The sequence below is a fragment of the Solanum pennellii genome, chromosome 7 (genome assembly GCF_001406875.1).
Source record: "Solanum pennellii chromosome 7, SPENNV200".
NCBI classification, from domain to species: domain Eukaryota; kingdom Viridiplantae; phylum Streptophyta; class Magnoliopsida; order Solanales; family Solanaceae; genus Solanum; species Solanum pennellii.
Window position 1 is genome coordinate 50,848,829 of NC_028643.1, and position 19,967 is coordinate 50,868,795.

At 34.2% G+C, this 19,967-nt stretch overlaps 1 long non-coding RNA gene across 1 annotated transcript; it reads right to left on the reverse strand.

The window, feature by feature from the left end:
• Window positions 1-999: 999 nt before the first annotated feature.
• LOC114078105 lies at window positions 1,000-19,718 on the reverse strand. Its single transcript, XR_003579652.1, has 5 exons — window positions 19,599-19,718; window positions 11,835-11,903; window positions 11,033-11,101; window positions 1,936-1,996; window positions 1,000-1,359 (listed from the first exon to the last, which is right to left on the reverse strand). It is a non-coding gene; the product is annotated as an uncharacterized LOC114078105 (long non-coding RNA).
• Between the last annotated feature and the right edge of the window lie 249 nt (window positions 19,719-19,967).

Here is a 19,967-nt window from a genome sequence, read left to right on the forward strand (position 1 = left end):
GCATTTAATAATCGCATTTTCGGATATTCAAAATCGACTAAAAAAGTTATAATAATAATAATAATAATAATAATAATAATAATAATAATAATAATATTAATAATGATAAATACTTTGTTCTATAAAAAACATTTTGTTAACTATTTTAGTTATATAGTAGCTTATATTTCAAACAATTTACTTTTTTATTTACTTAAGTTAATTATTTTATTTTGTCAAAGTGAAGAAGATCGTTAATTAAGAAGATACTTTTATAATTGATTTATCTTTTTACAAGCATATTAACATATTTCTATTGGGTTTCACTTATTCGTAAAAAAAATTAAAATAAAGATAAAAGGAGCGTCTTGTTCCAGTAGTTGCTAAATTAATTCCTATCTTCGTATGTGTTATGTGATCTGTATTGTGATTGCATGTGTTAAGGTGATGGATTCAATTCTTCCCAATGCCATCTTTATCTGCAAAATTACTTCATGACAATCATCGACTTACTCATGTTAACTCTTCTTTTTTCCTTCATATGAGTCTTCACCGAGTCATTTTGGACTCCTCTCTTTTCCCCTTTGCATTTTTGAGTATCGATTTTGCCCTCCAGCGCTTATGATCGAAATGAAATTGACACATAGGTACAAGTTGAGTGGGTCAAAAACCCAAAGAAAATGGATCCAAATACCGGTCCTGGCGGATAGATAACCCGGATTTTGACCCAACTCCCTCTTTCCTTCTCTCTCTCTCCCTCTCTTAATTTGTGTTTACTTATCTGCCTTTATTTGTCGCTAGTCTTAATGTTAAATAATTCAATTTCCTGTGAAACGACGTAATGTTTTATCAACTTGAATTTGAATTAAGTTTAAAAAATTTAAAAAATAATAAATTCTACAAGTTTGATATTTCACTTAGAAAAACACTAAGAACTCACTTCAAAACAATTTCGAATAAACTTTATATCAAAAATTAATTTAAACGATTTTTAGACAAATTAAATTAGTTGTCGGATAACCGCAAGTAAGCGGACATCTTTTGATAACATAGTTTTCTTTACTTTTTCTAAAATATTAAGTGGCGACTCTCGAAAATTCGAAAACCCGAAAAAAATAATTTTTTTCCGAAAATGAATAACACACTAATAACTCAGGCGGATTCATCCAAACAAAGTCACAGACCCTTGCTGCTGCTGATCCACCATTTTTATTCACAGGAGCATGAAACCCAATTGTTCTGATTGGTAATACTCTAAGCCAACATCTGTATGGCATTCCTGAACTCAGCATTGGAGACTTTTTGATCTTGGACAGGAGGAGCTGCATTTTCAATCCTTGCATTCGCATTCCTAGCGTTATCTCTACGAGGAGGCATGATCTGAAACGTACAACGTCAAGTTAGAATGGAATAAGATCATACCTTACGCACGATAAGAGTAATAAGAAAGTTATGTTTTTCTAAAACACTTTATAGCCTCCCTCTAATTAGATGTGGTGAACTTCACACCCATGAAAAGGACGCTACGTAGTGCGGCTTTTCATACAACCTAGGACTCTTTAACCTAGTGCTCTGATACAAAGTTTTGTCACACCCCGAGCTACCCCCCAGATGTGGACATGGAACCTAGTGCCACAAGTGATCCCAAAATAACCCTGCTGGCATAATCATGAGCATACTAAAGATGATAAACAAATTTCGAAAGCTAAATCATAAATTATACTGAAAAGATGGGGTATACCCATATTCTATAACTGAGATAAACGAAATATTGATGAGTTTAATACAAAGAAGTTATTAAATCAATACTAAGCTGAAACTAATTGTCTGAAATAAGCCTCTGACTGACTAGAAATACTGGGACAAGCCGCAACTAAATCTAGCAAAAACTGAAACTAAATGACTATAGACTAAAATGAAACTCATCATGGTTGTCATCAGAGAATGAGGACTCACCAATGAATCTGCAAATCTGGAGATCGATAATCAATATCTGCGTGATATGGATGCTGAGAACCTAAACCAACATCACGAGAAGTTATAACGCACGTATGTGTCAGTACCTGAAAGGTACTAAGCATATAGGATAGAGTAAAGCTGAAATAAGACATAACTTAACAAGCACAAAAGCAAGTATAATAATATGAACATGATATATATATTTCTGAGCTAACTGGATGCAATTACCAATTTATAACATGGTGAAACGTAGTACTTAATATAATGATAAATGGTCAATGAAGAGAGTCTGACTAAACTGTGGGAGTTACTAATAACCTATAATAAAACCACATGAGCTCAATGTGGAGTCCGATATGTACTCCTATCGAGAGGACCCAATATATGCTGCCAAAGGTATAAAGGCATGCTGACATGATCACCAAACTGATTGCCCACAGAGGGGACTTACAACCTACTTGGCTAGTAGTTATGGGAATATTGGGTTCATTTAACCCTAGTCCAACTCGGTATTATGTTACTTCCAATGAATTATGTAAATTAACTAATTATGACTGAGTTTCTGTAAATACTGGATAGCTCAAAACTGAACATGCAAACTGAGAATGCAACATTTCATCTGACGTAGATTCATTAAAAGCTGAAGCATGTATAATTATCTATCTAACCTAGAATGTGTTATTCAAGAACCAAAGAAATACAAAGCTAGGGTTCTAAAATTCATGCGATAAACAAAATAATCACATGGAAATCTGATTTGGATATTTAATAAATTCATGAAATTCTATCAGAGTTCTAGAAACCCTAGGTTTAATTATGACAAGAGAATGAAGAACTAACTTATTCTAGGGACTCATTGGGTAAAAGGAACCAATACTTATATTTCACATACCTTGTGCTGAAATTCAATGAGAAACACTTAGATTTCTTGGTTGGAACTGCTGGAAACATGTCTCGTTCTTTGACAAGGATTCTTGAGCTTTTTTTCCTTTCTTGCTTCTAATTTTCTAACTTTTTTTAGGGATTTTGGCTTGGGTAAGTTTTAAATATGTTTTTAGGTTTGAACGGACTAAAATATGATGATTTAGGGTCAAAACGACGTAACTTAGGGTTTAAACAAAGTTGGAAAAGACTAAAAGACCCCTTTATACGCTGCTGTTGGACCAAACGACGGCTAGGACAGACGGTCTGTCATTTTATCAATGCTTCGTTGTCAGGTCCATGGTTGGGCCTGTCGATAGGCCTTTACTAAAATGGCATAACTTTTTACTGAGAGGTCTGATTTTAGCATGGTCGGTGGCTATGGAAAGTTAGTTTAACGATCTATCTGTGTGTATGTCATGGGACACCTCATTAATTTTCTACTAAGAGTAATGATCAACTGAAGTTGACCCAACTTCATTTCCCCCTTAAATGTCTGCTAATTCCAACCTACGGTCAGACCTACGGATCGTGGGTCCACCTACGTACCGTGATGGTCATCCGTGTCTCTTGTAAGAGAGTGGGTGAAGGGGCTCTCGATCAACGGTGATTAACTATAGAGCGTCGTCTGATCTACGGACCGTCGATCCGTCCGTCGATATGATTTAGCTAATTTTCCCTGGTAGAGTTTTTGGGGATTTTCTGATCCCATCGACCGTTGTTCAGGATGGAACGTGGGTAAGGGTATGGTCCGTCGATCGTTACATCACTTGCACCTGTAGATATTTCTCAAAAACTGATTTTCGGTCTATTTTGGCTACGGGGTGTTACATAAGTATCATTCGAGGAAGAATGTTCCCAAGTGGGGGATATTGTAAGAACCAAAAATGAGTTAGGGTGACTAGAGCCTCACATATTTCTATAATCTTTTTAACATCTTATAAAGTGTTTTAAAGTATGCATGAGTGCTTTGAAGACATTTTGAAGTTAAATGTCAAGAAACGAACAATACGTTCGACGACTAGTCACCAAGAGGCCTTAGATGTTTTTATGTCCTTAAATGTATATAATTAGATTATGAAGTCCTTATATGATTAATAATGATTTTTATAAGCACTATCTTAATTTTCATGAATTTTAGAGGTCCAACGTTTAAGAAGGTCCAAGACGCTCGAAAGTTAACCTTCATACGTTCATATGCGACATGAGTGTGCCTAGAATGTTTGGACATGTTGCGAGTATTTGTTTTGGGTTTAACTTATGTGGAAGGTCCTTTAATTTTTATGGTTTATACTTGCAGTGGAAACCTATGTGTACGACACCCCAAGGGCCCCGCAAGGGGCCATGAAAGAGAATTTATAGGCTGTCAAGACACTGCCTAGGCAGTGTCAATTGACGCCCCGTGTATCAATGGACGCCCCATTGATGGGAGGCGTAACTAAACACTAGGAAATGTGAGATAAGCCATCAACGAAGGACTTGCAGTGGCAAATGATATAGCAGCAGGATGGCTAGTTGACCAGACCACCCCGTCCACTGCTCTCGTCGATGTTGCGTGCAACAATTGTCGTGCACACTGTTTAATTAAAGGGGTGATGGGAAATTCTACCCATGTGCTAAACTGACCCTAGTTTCTTGATTTCGTTATTTTGAGTCTATTCAGTGGGTTAAAAATGTGACAACCCCATTCCCAATCCATGAATTCAAGTTGGACTTCTCTCTCACAAAATATCCTCCCTAGAATCCTCTATTGGAGATAAAGCACAAGAACAACTTGGAGCTTTGATCCCCATGGGTTCTTATTAAATTTTCAATGGTTTTATTCTACAATGAGGAATAGTAATCCTTCATGACTAGTTAATCTTCCATCTAGATTGTTCTTCAATGCTTACAAAGAGAAAATATGATCAAACTTTTCTTTATTCAATCTGGCCATGTGTTCTTTATCAAAACATTTTCAAAGGTGTCATCATGATTTGATGTTAATATTATGATTGCGACGTGAATTTCAATCGAATTGTTTGATGAACACCTGCTCTCTTCAAACTCTCGTTATAGCGATTTATGGGCTTTGTGATTTTGATCTTATGAAAATTTAATTGTGTTTAAATGATGTTAATATGCTTATATATACTGCCTAATATGTGTATTGATTGCGAGTTGTTGATGAGTGATCCATCAGGACGAAGGTTTGATGGTTTAAATAAGGCTAGTCTATATTGTAGCATCTTGTGATCTTTATTCTAGCTTGATTGTTACGTGATTCAATTATTTTAAATTAATGGTTAGATACTGCCTATGATATCATGCGATGATGAATTATGTATTGTTAGTCAAATATGGTTTGAGGATTGAAGAATTTATCTCTACTTCCTATTGATTGTTAAAGCATGATATTTACTTTAATTTCGTCTATATAATCCATGAATATAGGAATTGGTTTATGTAAAGATACTTGTAGATACTGCCTCATATTGATATTATTGATGAACTACGTGTATAAATCATGGATAATCAAAGAAAGGGAGTTTACGGAAGGATGATCTACATTGCTCTAATTCTATAGATTGGTGATGTAGTATACTTGATATAATATTGATCTTGTAATGGTTAATGCATGGTTTCGATTATGTTAGAGTACCTTTAGCTACTGCCCTCGATATGAATTGTTGATTAAATATAGGTATCGATCAATAAGGATCAAAGGTGGATGAATTGATAAGAATGGCTCTTCCTTTCTACTTTTATATAGAATTGTTAGTTGATGAGGCCTTGTATGACATTGTGTGGTATGGTCCACTTATTGTGACTATGTTTACTTTATTGTCCATATATATGTAATGTGTTCATGGCCTGGAAGGAAATTATATTACGAATGTGCGTTGGTGATGATCACCCAATAGGAAGCATCATGCCTAGTCTTATAATCTAGTAATTATTCATGTTGTATGATTATTGTACAAACATATAAATGACTATGTTGGGGTTTGATTTGTTAATGTGTTAATGAGCATAAAAGGTTAATGATCCCTACCTATATACCCCTATTTAAATTTGTGAATAGCTAAGGTTACGAGTCTTAAGTGTAATATTAGGTTAGCTTGTCTTCTATGCTTAATTGTGTTTTGTGGTCTATGCATGAATGTGCATAGTGGTCCTAAGAGGGTGGAAGCCTCAATAGGTTTTTGATATCCATTATTTGATCATGTTAACCAATATACACACACTCACATTTATGCATGCTTACAAGTAGTATAGGTTCATGGTGTCTAATTAATGATAATTCTCAGATGCATTTATGTCTACTACTATGCATGTAATATATATGTCTATGAAGCATGTTATGTATCATGTACTAGGATTACATGATAGGTGTACTAGTATGGACAAGGGTATAGGACCTTGTCTATGCAATGCACATGTGTGCTTTGATTGGATTGTTCCTAGGCTTAGCTTACTATTTTCTTGAATATGAATGCATGGTTATGTTATGAATGTGCATACTGTCTTAATGTGATTAGATGAAAGGATTTATCATAAATACAATTATGCATTAATGTATGAACATGTGTGTCTATAATGTGTTATGTGAAAGGTTTGCTCACATATAATTATACACACACACATATATGATGATATAATCAATGGAGGGGCGTTCAAAAGTGTGTCAAATGTACCCTAAACTAGATGGTGCTAGACATATGCTATGCCCGTGTGATAGGGTTTCTCACATGATTCAGGTTGATGAAATATCATCAATGACCTATGAGCTAAGCATTTGAGGAGTCATCTCCTAAAGCTTATTCTTTTATAAAGTAATGTTAATAAAGGTTTTTTAATAAAATGGAACTTAGCTAAGCACCGAGAGAACTTGAAGATTAGGGGTTTTCCTTCCCACTGTAGGAAGATCGGTTCATCATAGTCCTCATGAGGTGGTTAGCCTCACAGCCAAAGGGCATAGAGTTATATTTCCATGTATGCCCCAATGATCCATAAACTATCCTAGCCACATAGGATCTAGGAAGTGATATCACTTAGTATGCTAGCATGTGTACTTTTCTACCTTAGTAGGTGGATCACCTTCCATTGGAGGCTCTCCAACACTAAATTCCACGTAGAACCCATGATCTTTGTATCGATTTAGGCTATTGTTTTCATAAACTAAAATGGACAATGGAAGCAAATGACCAAGATCCTAACTAGTATAACCTAAGGGTAGTTGCTTAGTAGAGGTAGGGGTATGGGACTTCACCTATGCATTGCACAAGTGGCTCTTGAGTTAAGTCTCGCGAAGGTGTTCTAATGTATCGGACTATGTTTATGTTCCTTGTGCATTACATTGTAGTGATGAAATGCATGGTTTGATTCTATATGATGCGGTCTTATCCTAATGTGCATAAAGTTGGTCTTAATGACAATATTATGAAGGTCTTTCTTGGCGTGAATAAAGTTGTCTACGATTGACATGTTAATGTATGAAGTATAGGTTATGATTTTATGGTCTTATGATAGTTTTACTAAGTGTGTCAGGTTATGGGGATTCACACGCAAATTGCACTTAAATTAGGATTGTGAGCAAAGTCTTATGTTAAGTCTAATTTGTAGTATGTGCCTTGTTATATGAAATTGTCCTATTGTTATATGTGTTGAGTTGAAAGGTTGTATGTGCGGTTTCCTTGTGGCCTGATGGTGATGCTTGAGTGTGGATAGTATTATGGACATTATCTATACATTGCACCAAGTGTTACTACATGGTTACTTGGGAAAGTCAAGAAGTTAGAATATGAAGAAGTTCATTGTAAAGAGAAAAAAAGCTCACGATAATGTGAAAGTGCTTACTGTGAAATGTGTCAAAAGGGGAATTAAATGTTACGTATGATTTTATATGATATTAAGATCATGATATATGCCTAAATGAATTATGTAAGTTATATGATGGTTTACATATCAAGTTTTATGAAGTTTTCACAAAAAGAAATGATGCATGGATTCAAGTAAAACTGTACCTTTTAAATGCACGTTTTTGCATGGTTGTCATAATTAGTGCATTATTGTACTAACTCCATTCTTCTCTACTTTTTACACAAAATTTAGGTTATGGGTTCTTTAAAGAGGTCTCTAAGGTGAAGGGCTTGATTTGTCATTCCCAAGATCAATGAAAGGGATCCTTAATTTCAAGGATTTCCTATGTTAAGTTTCTATAAATTCTTGTAATAGTTTAGTTTATGAATTTATTGAAAAGAGTTATGTCCCTATTATATTCTATCTTGTTGAGTCTAAGATGACCAAAGAGACTTAGAGTCTAACAATGTACTATGACTTGTATTTTATACATATGCGAAGTGATGTTTCTAGCATAGGATATGCTATGAAATTTTTTAAATTTTCCACTAATTTTACAATGATAATGCGATTAATTATAACTATGAGCCTGTATAAGACCTCCGAGATGTCAAGTACGTCATGTTACTTCTAGGGAGTGATCCCCTGTTGTGACAATAACATAAATAATTAATCACATTGCCTTTTATTACCCCTTTATCATCATTAGAATTATCAATATGGACAAGTAAACCAATAAAAAATTCTCATTACACCCTAACACATACCATAAGAAGATACACGATTTTATGCATTTAACAAGGAATTAGAAATCCACTTGCCTCAAACAATCAAATAATTACTTTGAGAGTTGAATCTTCCCCTTTTATAAAGTCTCAAATTTCATCCAATCTATCAAATATATAGTCTTCATAAGAATACTAATCTAATGACATCCATATATTAATATTTAGTTTCGAATCGAAAATCTTGTAAAAAATTCATTCCAGGCAAGAAAATTTGATTATGAAGTGTTCTTTCATATTATATTTATCCATGATAAAGTAAACTCACATGCAAAATTTTAGCTAAAATGGATCGTTATTCCAAACTCAACTCAATATTTTGTTGTAAGAATCCTATACCTATATTTCCTTAATTAACATAAATTATACACGCTTGTAACCTAATAATCTGCTCATAACTACACCAAAAATTAATGGAAAGGATTAGAAGCATTGCCTAAACTCTTTCGGATGAAAATCTAAATTTTTCTCCTCCCTTTCCCCCTCTTTTACTCCTTTTCTTTTCTTTTTTCCATCTGCGTAATTTTCCTATTTTCCTTTAGTTCTTTTCAATTTTTTAATCAGCTGCAGTGACTTTCAAAATTTAGGGCATTTTGTTATATCTTTTATCAGAATTTTTATTTATTTATTTATTTTTCCTTTTCTTTTTTACCCATTATAATTAGCAACAAAATAATCCTTTAATAAATCTCAAGATCATGTCTTTCATTCTTATAAGTCATAAAATATTTATAAAAGCTATTAAAATGTTAATATAAAAATAATGGTAAAAAAATTCATCACACAACTAAGAGGATCGTTACAAGCCCATAGAAGCTTCAATGATATGATACCAATAAAACATTTCAGTCAAAAAAAACTATTTTCTTCCTTTTCCATGTTTTGAGGTGTTACAATATATCCCCTTGGGAACATTAATCCTCGAATAGGACTCAAGGTAACGTAAGAAAGGTAGGGAAGATAAATAATAACCTAAAAAGAACACAAATTCATCAACAACACATTACAAAGGAAAAACATCAACTTCAGGCTTAAACATATTAAAAACATCATTTCGTAAGGCATACATGCAAATCATTCTCAACTTCACATAATAATGAAGAAATCAAAGTGAATAAATATTTTAAACTTAAGTTTTCATGAGCATGCATGTCAAAAGATGAGACTAACTACAGCATGAGGATGGACCATGAGAAACTAAATACCTAAATCTAGATTTAGGGTTAGAGGGAAAGAGATTGGGAAAACGGGATATCATATCAGTCTCGGCCTGACAACCAGCACCCTAAACTCTTTTATTTCTCTGTAAGACTTTCACGGATGCAATTTTCTTATTTATAAACTTCTTAACTAGCCGGTCTAAAATCTCAACCGGAACTTATTCAAAAGAAAGACTTCCCTTTATAAACCATGACTCTCCATTGACATAATAGATGTTGGATCATCAAACTCATTTCATGAACAAATAAATTAGGAAAATCGGATGTTCCGATGCCTAGTAACTAGGAAAATAAATTTCCTAATCAACTTTACTAATAAGACTCAAAATCTGTTATGGGCCTACTAATGGGGACTAAGTTTCCCATTCTTTCTAAACCTCATTACACCCTCTATGGGTGAAATTTTAAAGTCGAACAAATTATTTACTTCAAACTCAAGTTATCTCCTTCTAACACCACCATATGACTTTTGTCGACTTTGAACTATTTTCAACCTTTCTCTAATAAGTCAAACCTTCTCCATTGCCTCATTTACCAACTCGGGATATATCAAGGAAATCTCACCAACTTAAACAAACCCATATGAGATCTACACCTCCTATAATAAAGAGCTTCAATGGAGACATATTAATGTTTGAATCATACCTATAATTGTAAAACTCAATCAAAGGCAAAAGATCATCCTAACTTGAGTTGAAGTCAATCACACAATCTATCCACATATCTTCAAAAATTTGAATATTATGCTCTGCTTGCCCATCATTTTTAGGATGAAAGACCATAATAAGATTAGCACGATCTCCAAGGCTCTTTTGGAAAGATTTCTAAAACAGAGAAGTCAATTGAGTCTCAAGATCAAAGAAAATTGATAACGGAATTCCACTAGATGTAACTGGCGTCGTCGTCCTCTTTGAGGACTAAGACTAGTCTCTTATCTAACATCATTAAATTCATATGTTAAAAATGCGGAAAATTTTAAAAACTTTTCATTACTTCTACATTGAGGTTCAGATATATCTCTACATATAGATAATAGTTAAAACGAGTATAAGATAGACCCTTCGTAAAACAAGATTACATAGTCTTCGAATTTTGTTGGACAACGATATCTAAATTATAACATATTGTTAAATGGGTGTGTCATCTCTTAACCATCTAACATGAGTATATAAAATTGGGCCTAGCTCATACATCAATAAAGTAAGGAGTCATATAGGTTGTATAATGTTTAGTAATCAAATGAATGAGGAAAGAACATAACAGTCTTACTCTAAAACAACTTCATAAGCCTTATAGTGTCTTTTCCCTAGAAAAGTGAGGACCTACCTATCATGGATGATTAAGAATTCCAAGTCTTCTTTACAGTCATCTAAAAAGCCCTTCAATGATCGGAACCTAAAATGTTGGGGAAAAAGGGATAAATGGGGTTAGTAAACCACTTGTACTAAGTATGACACCATATGCACATACATTATAAATTTATGTTAAGAAAAGGGACAATTCATAAGGGTATGCAATTTACTTTAAAAAGCTTTATGCACATTAAATAAGATCATACAAATAAATAACACATATTCAATAAATCCAAAGCATGCACATCACAAGACCAACAATAAATGTCTAGTCAACTAAACATGCATATCACATAATTGGACACATGATCAAGGCAACTCTATATTCAAGTTATAAAAGCAACAAGCATGGATAAAAGTACATTTCAATCATAAACAAAGTAAGACCATTAACTATGACACTCTGTAAGTCCACTTGTGCAATGACTATGCAAAGCCCCATAACCTTACTTAATCAAGTAACCTAAGCAATAACCATAAGAAACGCCCTAATTCACATAACGTTACGTTAAGAGTACATATTATCATACTTTAGCAATAGAGACCAAGTACATGTTCATAAGAGTAATAAACATCACAAAGTGTCATTAACATGTATGGTAAGCATATGCATATCCTTTACATCTGTAAGTATATACATACATAAGAACATCCTCCTAAGACTTCACTTAAGTCTATCTAGTGCAATGTATAGGTAGAGTGTCATACCCCTACCTGGACTAAGATTAACTCCTTAGGTCATCTTAGTTAGAGTTCAATCCTTTAGTTCATTTTACCTTTTGGGAACATCTTGACTCATACGGCAAAGAGCACATGAGCTATGTGGAATCCGGTTACATGAAACCCTACACCGAAAGAAGGCAAACTACTTGTCAAGATAGTAACAAAACATGAACATAGTACCTACATGGATCCACTAGCTAGTATTCCTATTGGGGCAATATAGTTTAATAAGTAGGAGATATAGTTGGGACCCTTCTTATCCTACATGCATCGAAGTGTTCAATCTCAAAAGTACATTAATGATCCTACCTTCCAAATGTGGGAAGGGATACTCCTCACACTAGTTCACTAGATGCTAAGCTAGAGTCCCTTTTGTAATGTCTTTAATACGTTTATTAATCATCATAGCTTAATTGAGGTCATAGGGTCTATCCCTAGTATAAAAATCATCATCATATCTCAACAAAAATTTTATGACTATTTTACTTTCATTACAATCCATATAAGTGAGTTTACCACATTAATATATTCACATCATGATAAGGAACATTGGTAAGTTATCACCATCCTTAAAACATTACATCTAAGCCAACACCTCACAAACAAGATTAAAGATATTTCAATTCAACATCATACAAACTCTATCAATCCTAATACAAGGCATACTTCAATATAACATCATCACTTAACCTCAAGTAACAATAATTGAAGTTAAGAATAGGGATCACAAGACTTACCAAATCTCCTTCATAATCCATCATCAAAGTCTTACCATCAACCCTTAATTATATCCAATAATGGTGTAATATCATCACAAAACAATAACTAACATGATAACAAGGCTAATTGAATCACTACATCACAATCCATCACTAGTTCATAGCTTAAGATAAGAGACATAGGTCAAAGTCATAATCTAGATCAATTAATCAAGAACTAGCATGATAAAACTATAATTCATCCTAGTCTATTAATAATTAATACAATATCATCATCTAGTAATAATTCAACCAGTATATAATTCAATTGAACGAACATTACATAATTCATATTAAGATTATAACCTAGGGTTAAGGAAATTAGGTCATCTTCTACAAACTAGATGAATACATCAAGAAGCAACATAATTGAGTTAAAATACATGTTAATATATTAATAATATCAAAAATAAATTATAAAAAAAAACAATTCACATGAACAATTATGAGATTTTAAAAGACCAACATGAAAACTGAACTTTTGAAATCAATTTGATGGAACCCTTTGAGGAAAATCGTCTCAAAGGTGAAAGAAGTCTCATACATAAATGTTTGATGAAGATTGATGGAGAAACTTGACACTTTTCAGCCCTTAAACCCACCTCCATCTTGTTCGTCGATGGAGTTCTTCGACTAGAGAGAGAAAGAAGAGAAAAACAAGAGAGTTTTGGGTTTGAGAATTATGAGTTCTTAGGGTAGTATAATTAGCTTAGAGTCTTTATATGTTGTTAATTAACTTAACTAGACCTCACATATCCCATATTTAACCTCCTAACTAATCCAACAAATTAAATGAGTTAATTTAATGTGCAGCAAAACAATGACTTCCACAAACAAGACCACGATCGACGGATCGTGTATCCATCGACAGGCATTGTTCAATTCTATGTTGCACATCAATCAATGAGTTGAGAGATTGTCCATTTGCAGGCTTCCAATATTTTGCCTAAGTGATCATCGAAGGAGGCATCGACGCGCCGTCAATTCACAAACGGCCCATTAGTCACATTCGTTGGTGACAATGTCTATTAGCAGCTTTTTGTCACTTTTGCAAGAGTCCTCCTGAGAGCTTTTAGTTCATACTTGAGTCGTGCCTAGATACTTCACCTACTAACTATACGTGTTAGACACCCTCCCACATATTTTTGTCATTTTTTGGCTCCTATAACTTAGTAAAATAGGTTAAGGCACGCTACAACCTCATTGAACTAGTTTCGAGACGTCATGAAAGTTCTTTGACGTTTTGACTTCTAAACATTCGAAATGACTTATATTCATTAACATTGACCTTAAAACAACGTTTAAACCGTTTGAAAATCATGTTAGGATCTAGAACACGTCCTAGATTTTTGAAGTGTTACATATCTAGAGGCATAATATATAACTTTTTCATTTTGCATTAACACACAATCCAAACTAACTCTAGACGCGTCATGATAAAGAAATAAACCTTGTGTACCTTTTGGTGAGGTCAATACCTAAAGTAGTCAACCTCCTTTTCAATTTATGAAGCTTTTTGTCAAAAGCTTCAGACAATTGAAACTTTATTATTTTCTATGTTAACTTGGTTAAAGGCAATGAAATTGATGTGATCCCCTCTAAGAACCTTCTATAGTAACCAACCAAACCCAAAAAACTCCAAAATTAGTGAGATATTTGGGTTTACGTTCAATTCTGCACTGCCTCTATTTTCTGAATTTCAAATTTTATTCCTTCTTAAGACACAATGTGACCTAAGAATTCCAAGACTCAAGTCAAAACTAACACTTAGAGAACTTGACATACAACTCTCTATCCTTTAGAGTTTAGAGGAACATTCTGAGATAAGTAGAATAATCTTCTTCATTCCTGGAATAGATTAGAATGTTATCAATAAATACGATAACAAACATATCTATATAAGGTTTGAATACTCTATTTGTTAGGTCAATGAATGATGCACATGCTTTGGTTAAACTAAAGGAAAAAATTAGGAACTCATAATGATAATAATAGGTCGCGAATAATGTCTTTGGAATATAATATTCCTTGTATCTCAACTAATAGTAGCCTTATCTAAGTTCTATCTTAGAGAAACAAGTATCACATTGAAGCTAAACGAAAATATCATCAATTCTCAGAAGATGATACTTTTTCTTGATGGTAACCTTGTTCAACTGGCGATAATCTATACACATTCTAAGAGAACCATCATTCTAAAATATAAGATCGGAGCACTCCAAGGTGAGACAGTTGGTCAGATAAATCCCTTTTCAAGGACATCTTTCAATTGTTCTTTATGCTCTTTCAACTCAACTGCATCATTCTATATGGCGAAATAGATATAGGACGAGTATTTGCAAGGACATTTATACCGAAGTCTATTTCTATCATAGGAGGAATTCCACAAAGAAAATCTTGAAAGGCATCTGGAAACTCTTTTACTACTCTATCTAAGTGAATAAGAGGTATCTCAACACTAGAGTCATTAAATCGGACAAAGTGATGTTTGTCACATCTCCAGCCTACACCATTGGCCGGAGTGACACTCCAAAACCATTGTTGTCCCAAAGCGAATAATTGGCCTAGCTTACTTACTTACTCAATCAAAGACTTAACTTAAAAAGATAAATTATATAACTCAATAATGTAACAAGAAAAATCATTCAACTACCCTATAAGGGAAATTGAAGTAGTTAAACAATATCTGAACTGAATAAGACTAAAGAACTATTATAATCCATCTATGAAGCCTCTATACACTAAGGATTATCGAAACAAGACCCACAATCATCCTAAAAATTGAAATACTGAAAAGCAATGTAAAAGGAGTCCTCTAAAAAGCAAGGAGGCTCACCAACTAACTCTTAGTGCTCAACTAGATTATGTTATACAATTGGCATTTTTTCATCTTATTATTATTTTTACTGTTTTTTACTCATTTCAATATAGTGCCTCCTATTTTCTAGCTAGACTTAGTAAATTTAGTTGCTCTACTTTCTGAAGTTAGTTTCCCTATTATGGCTGTTAGTGGCCCCCTTTTATGGTAGTTAGTGGCACATGTTCTTATTTTAGTTTCAATGTTTATGTTTTTTCTTTGTATCAATTCAGAATTTCTGCAGATTAATATATACAAGGTATTTCATAAGTTCACTCTATTTTTATTTTTTCAAATCGTATTCTTTAGTATTTTTGTTTTAATAGTGGCATCAGAGCCTCTAGTTGATCTTACAGGAAAAAAAAAGTTTTAACCTACAACACAAATGACATCCAACAACCTACCTTTAAATCCACTATTCACTTTCACTGGTGAAAATTACCAAATCTAGTCTGTGAAGATGTAAGTTTTTTTGGAAGCCTATGAACTTCTGGAAAACGTGATGGAAGATAAACAACTTGATGCTCTACCAGCAAATCCTACCTTGGCTCAGATCAAATCCAACAACGAAGAGAAGGCAAAGAAATCTAAAGCCATGTCGCTTATGAAGAATGTTGTGGCAGCTACTTTGTTTTACAAAATCATGGCTTGCAAAACTGCAAAAGAGGCTTGGGATAGGTTGAAAGAAGAATATCAAGGCAGCGATTAAACACGTCAAATGCATGTGTTGAACCTAAAAAGAGAGTTTGAGTCCTTTAATATGCAGGAGGATCCTTTAATATGCAGGAGGATGAAACTATAAGTAAGTATGCTGATCGAATATCCTTAATCGTTAATAATATTAGACTTCTTGGTTAAGAATTTACAGATAAACGAGTTGTGGAGAAAGTTCTTGTGATTCTTCCAGAGAGATTTGAATCTAAGTTTTCCTGCCTTGAAGAATCCAAGGACTTGAGCAAACTTTCAATAGGTGAAATAATGAGTGCTCTTCAAGCACAAGAGAAAAGGAAGACTATGAGACGGGAAAAGTTCGTTGAAGGAGCTTTCTCTGTACAAAAGATAAAAGGAAAGCAACAATTCCACCAATAGAATAAGGGAAATTATGATGGAGGAAACAGTAGTGGAGATGTGAAGCAGAAGTTCCATCCTTGCAAACATTGTAAAAGAAATACACTTCTGGAGAAGTATTGTTGGTGGAGAGTCGATGCTATATGTGGCAACTGTAAGCATACGGGTCACGTATCCAAGGTTTGCAAATCAAGAGCAAAGGCCTCTGGTGCTTTGCAAGCACAAGTAGCAAAAGCTGACTATGCACATGAAGAGAAACTATTTGTAGTTTCATACTTTTCAATCAATGAATACTTTGATTCATGGCTTCTTGCCAGTGGTTCCACACATCACTTGTGCAATAATGTTGAACTGTTCAAATTCCTAGATGATACTTACAAATCAAAAATAAAAGTGGGAAACAGTGAGGCAATAGAAGTCAAAGGCAGAGGTACAGTGTCTATCTCAACAATATCAGGTATCAAAACTATTTTTGATATTCTGTACTTACCTGATATGAGTCAAAATTTGTTAAGTGTTGGACGAATGCTTGAAAATAATTATTCTCTGCATTTTAAGAATCGTGAATGTGTTGTTTCTGACCCTTCTTGAGTAGAGTTATTTTATGTCAAGATGAGCAACAGAATGTTTTCAGTTGATTGGGAGAAAATAACTGAGCAGGCTTACACTATTACTTCACAAACATGTACAAACCTATGGAACAAAAGGTTTGGTCACTTAAATCTGAGAAGCATCGCCGAGATAAAAAAAAAGGACCTAGTGGAAAATATGCTTGAATTTCTTTCTAATGCTCAAGTTTGTGAAACTTGCCAACAAGGAAAGCAAACAAAATTTCCATTTCAAGCAAATAAATACGAAGACTAAACAGAAACTTCAGCTCATTTATATGGATGTTTGCGGCCCAATGAAAACAGATTAGCTGAGTGGTAACCGATACTTTCTCTTCTTTATTGATGACTACACCATAATGTGTTGGGTTTATTTCATAAGACTGAAGAGTGAAGTCTTTGATGTTTTGAAATAATTTAAAGCTTTATTAGAAAGTCAATGTAATCTTAGTATTAAGGCTTTAAGGTCTGACAATAGAGGAGAATACACTTCTTCTCAATTTGTGGAGTTTTTTAATAGCACAGGTATTGAACGCCAATTGACATTACCATACACTCCACAACAAAATGGCGTGTCTGAAAGGAAGAACAGGACAGTAATGGGGATGGCCAAATGTCTTTTGCTCGAAAGAAAGATCCCAAATCAGTTTTGGGCTAAGGCAGTCAATAACTCTGTATATTTGCTGAACAGATTGCATACTAAGGCCTTGCAGGACATGACTCCATATGAAGCTTGGTGTGGGAACAAACCATCAATACACCATCTCAGAATATTTGGGTGTATATGTTATTATCGAGTTTCAGAAACAAAAAGGAGTAAGTTGGATAACAAGGCTCCTAAAGGTATATTTATAGCCTATAGTTCATCAAAAGGTTACAGGTTTTTTTGTTTGAAATCAGAAAACTAATTCTCAGCCTAGAAGTGAAATTTGATGAAGCAGTTGGTTGGGATTGGAAAAATCAGAAGACCTCTTACTTCTGATCCATTTTCAATAGAGCAGCCTCAACTTTCAGAATATGAACTAGTGGATGATGTACCAATAAGGGGAACTCGATCCTTAAAAGATGTCTATCAACGGTGTAACTTGGTTAGCTCTGAACCAACAAGCTATTCTGAAGCACAAGACTCTCAGGCATGGAGGAGATCTATGCAAGAAAAACTAGACATGATCGATAAGAATAGAACCTGGCAGCTTGTAGACAGACCTGTAAATCGCAAGGTAATTAGTGTAAAATGAATTTTCAAGACAAAACTCAATACTGATGGAACAATTTGCAAACATAAGGCTAGATTGGTAGTGAAGGAATACGCACAACAATATGGTTTAGATTACCAGGAAACATTTGCTCTTGTAGCAAGGTATGACACAATCAAGCTTATTCTTGCATTTGCATCTCATAGTTCTTGGCAGATTCATAAACTTGATTACAAATCGGCTTTCGTGAATGGTTTGCTTGCTGAAGAGATCTATGTAGAGCAACCTGATGGTCTCTCAACTCTTGGAAAAGAGGATAAAGTTTATCTCTTAACAAAGGCCTTGTATGGCCTAAAACAAGCCCCAAGGGCATGGTATGAGAGGATGGACAATCATCTCATCCAACTTTGCTTTAGTAGAAGTCAAAGTGAAGCTACTTTGTATGTGAAAGTCAATGTTGCAGGTGAGTCCTTAGTTGTCTCAATTTATGTGGATGACATGCTTGTGACAGGAAGCAAAATTTAACTAATCCAAAGTTTCAAGGATGAAATGGAGAAAATCTTTGAAATGACTGATCTTGGAGTCGTGAAGTACTTTCTCGGCATGGAAGTGTTGCAGTCCAGTGATGGAATTTTCATATGACAGCAGAAATACATTTTGGATATTTTAAACAGGTTCAAAGTGCAAGACTGCAAACCTGTGAGTACTGCAATATCTACTGGTGTGAACCTTGGCAAGGATGAGGATTTCAAAAAAGTAGGTGATAGTATGTATAGAAGCTTAATTGGCAGTCTTCTATATCTAACCGCAAGTAGGCCCGACATTCTATTTGTTTTTAGTTTGCTCTCTAGGTTCATGCATTCGCCTAGAGATACACACCTCATAGCTGCTAAAAGAGTGTTAAGGTATATTAAAGGAACTAGAAAGTTTGGAATTTTTTTCCCAACATCTGCCGAAGTAACTAAGAACCTGATCGGGTACTTTGATAGTGATTAGGGTAGTGGAGTTGATGATTCCAGAAGCATATCTAGATATCTCATCTGTTTGGGGACAAGTTGTTTAAGTTGGAGCTCTAGAAAACAAGAAACTACAGCTCAATCAACAGCAGTAGTTGAGTACATAGTTGTTGCATCTGCTGTCAATCAAGTTATCTTGCTAAGGAAGACGATGAAGGACTTAGGCCATGAACAAACAGAAGCTACCAAGATCATGTGTGACAACAGTTGAGCAGTTTCAATCTAAAAAAATCCAGTGTTTCATGGTTGAACTAAATATATCAAGATCAAGTTTCATTTTATTAGAGAAGTCCAACAATCTAATGAAGTATTACTTGTTCATTGTTCATTTGAGAACCAGCTAGCTGACATTTTCACCAAGTCATTGCTAAAGGAAATGTTTGAAGATCTGAGGCAAAGAATTGGTGTTCGCCACAAAAATGCCAAAGAGGAGTGTTAGACAATTGGCATTTTTTTTAGCTTATTATTATTTTTACTTCTTTCAATTAAGTGCTTCCTATTTTCTAGCTAGACTTAGTAAATTTAGTTGCTCAATTTTCTCAAGTTAGTGGCCCCATTATGGCAGTTAGTGGCCCCCTTTTATGGTAGTTAGTGGCACATGTTCTTATTTTAGTTTTAATGTTTATGTTTTTTCTTTGTATAATTTCAGACTTTCTACAGATTAATATACACAAGGAATTTCA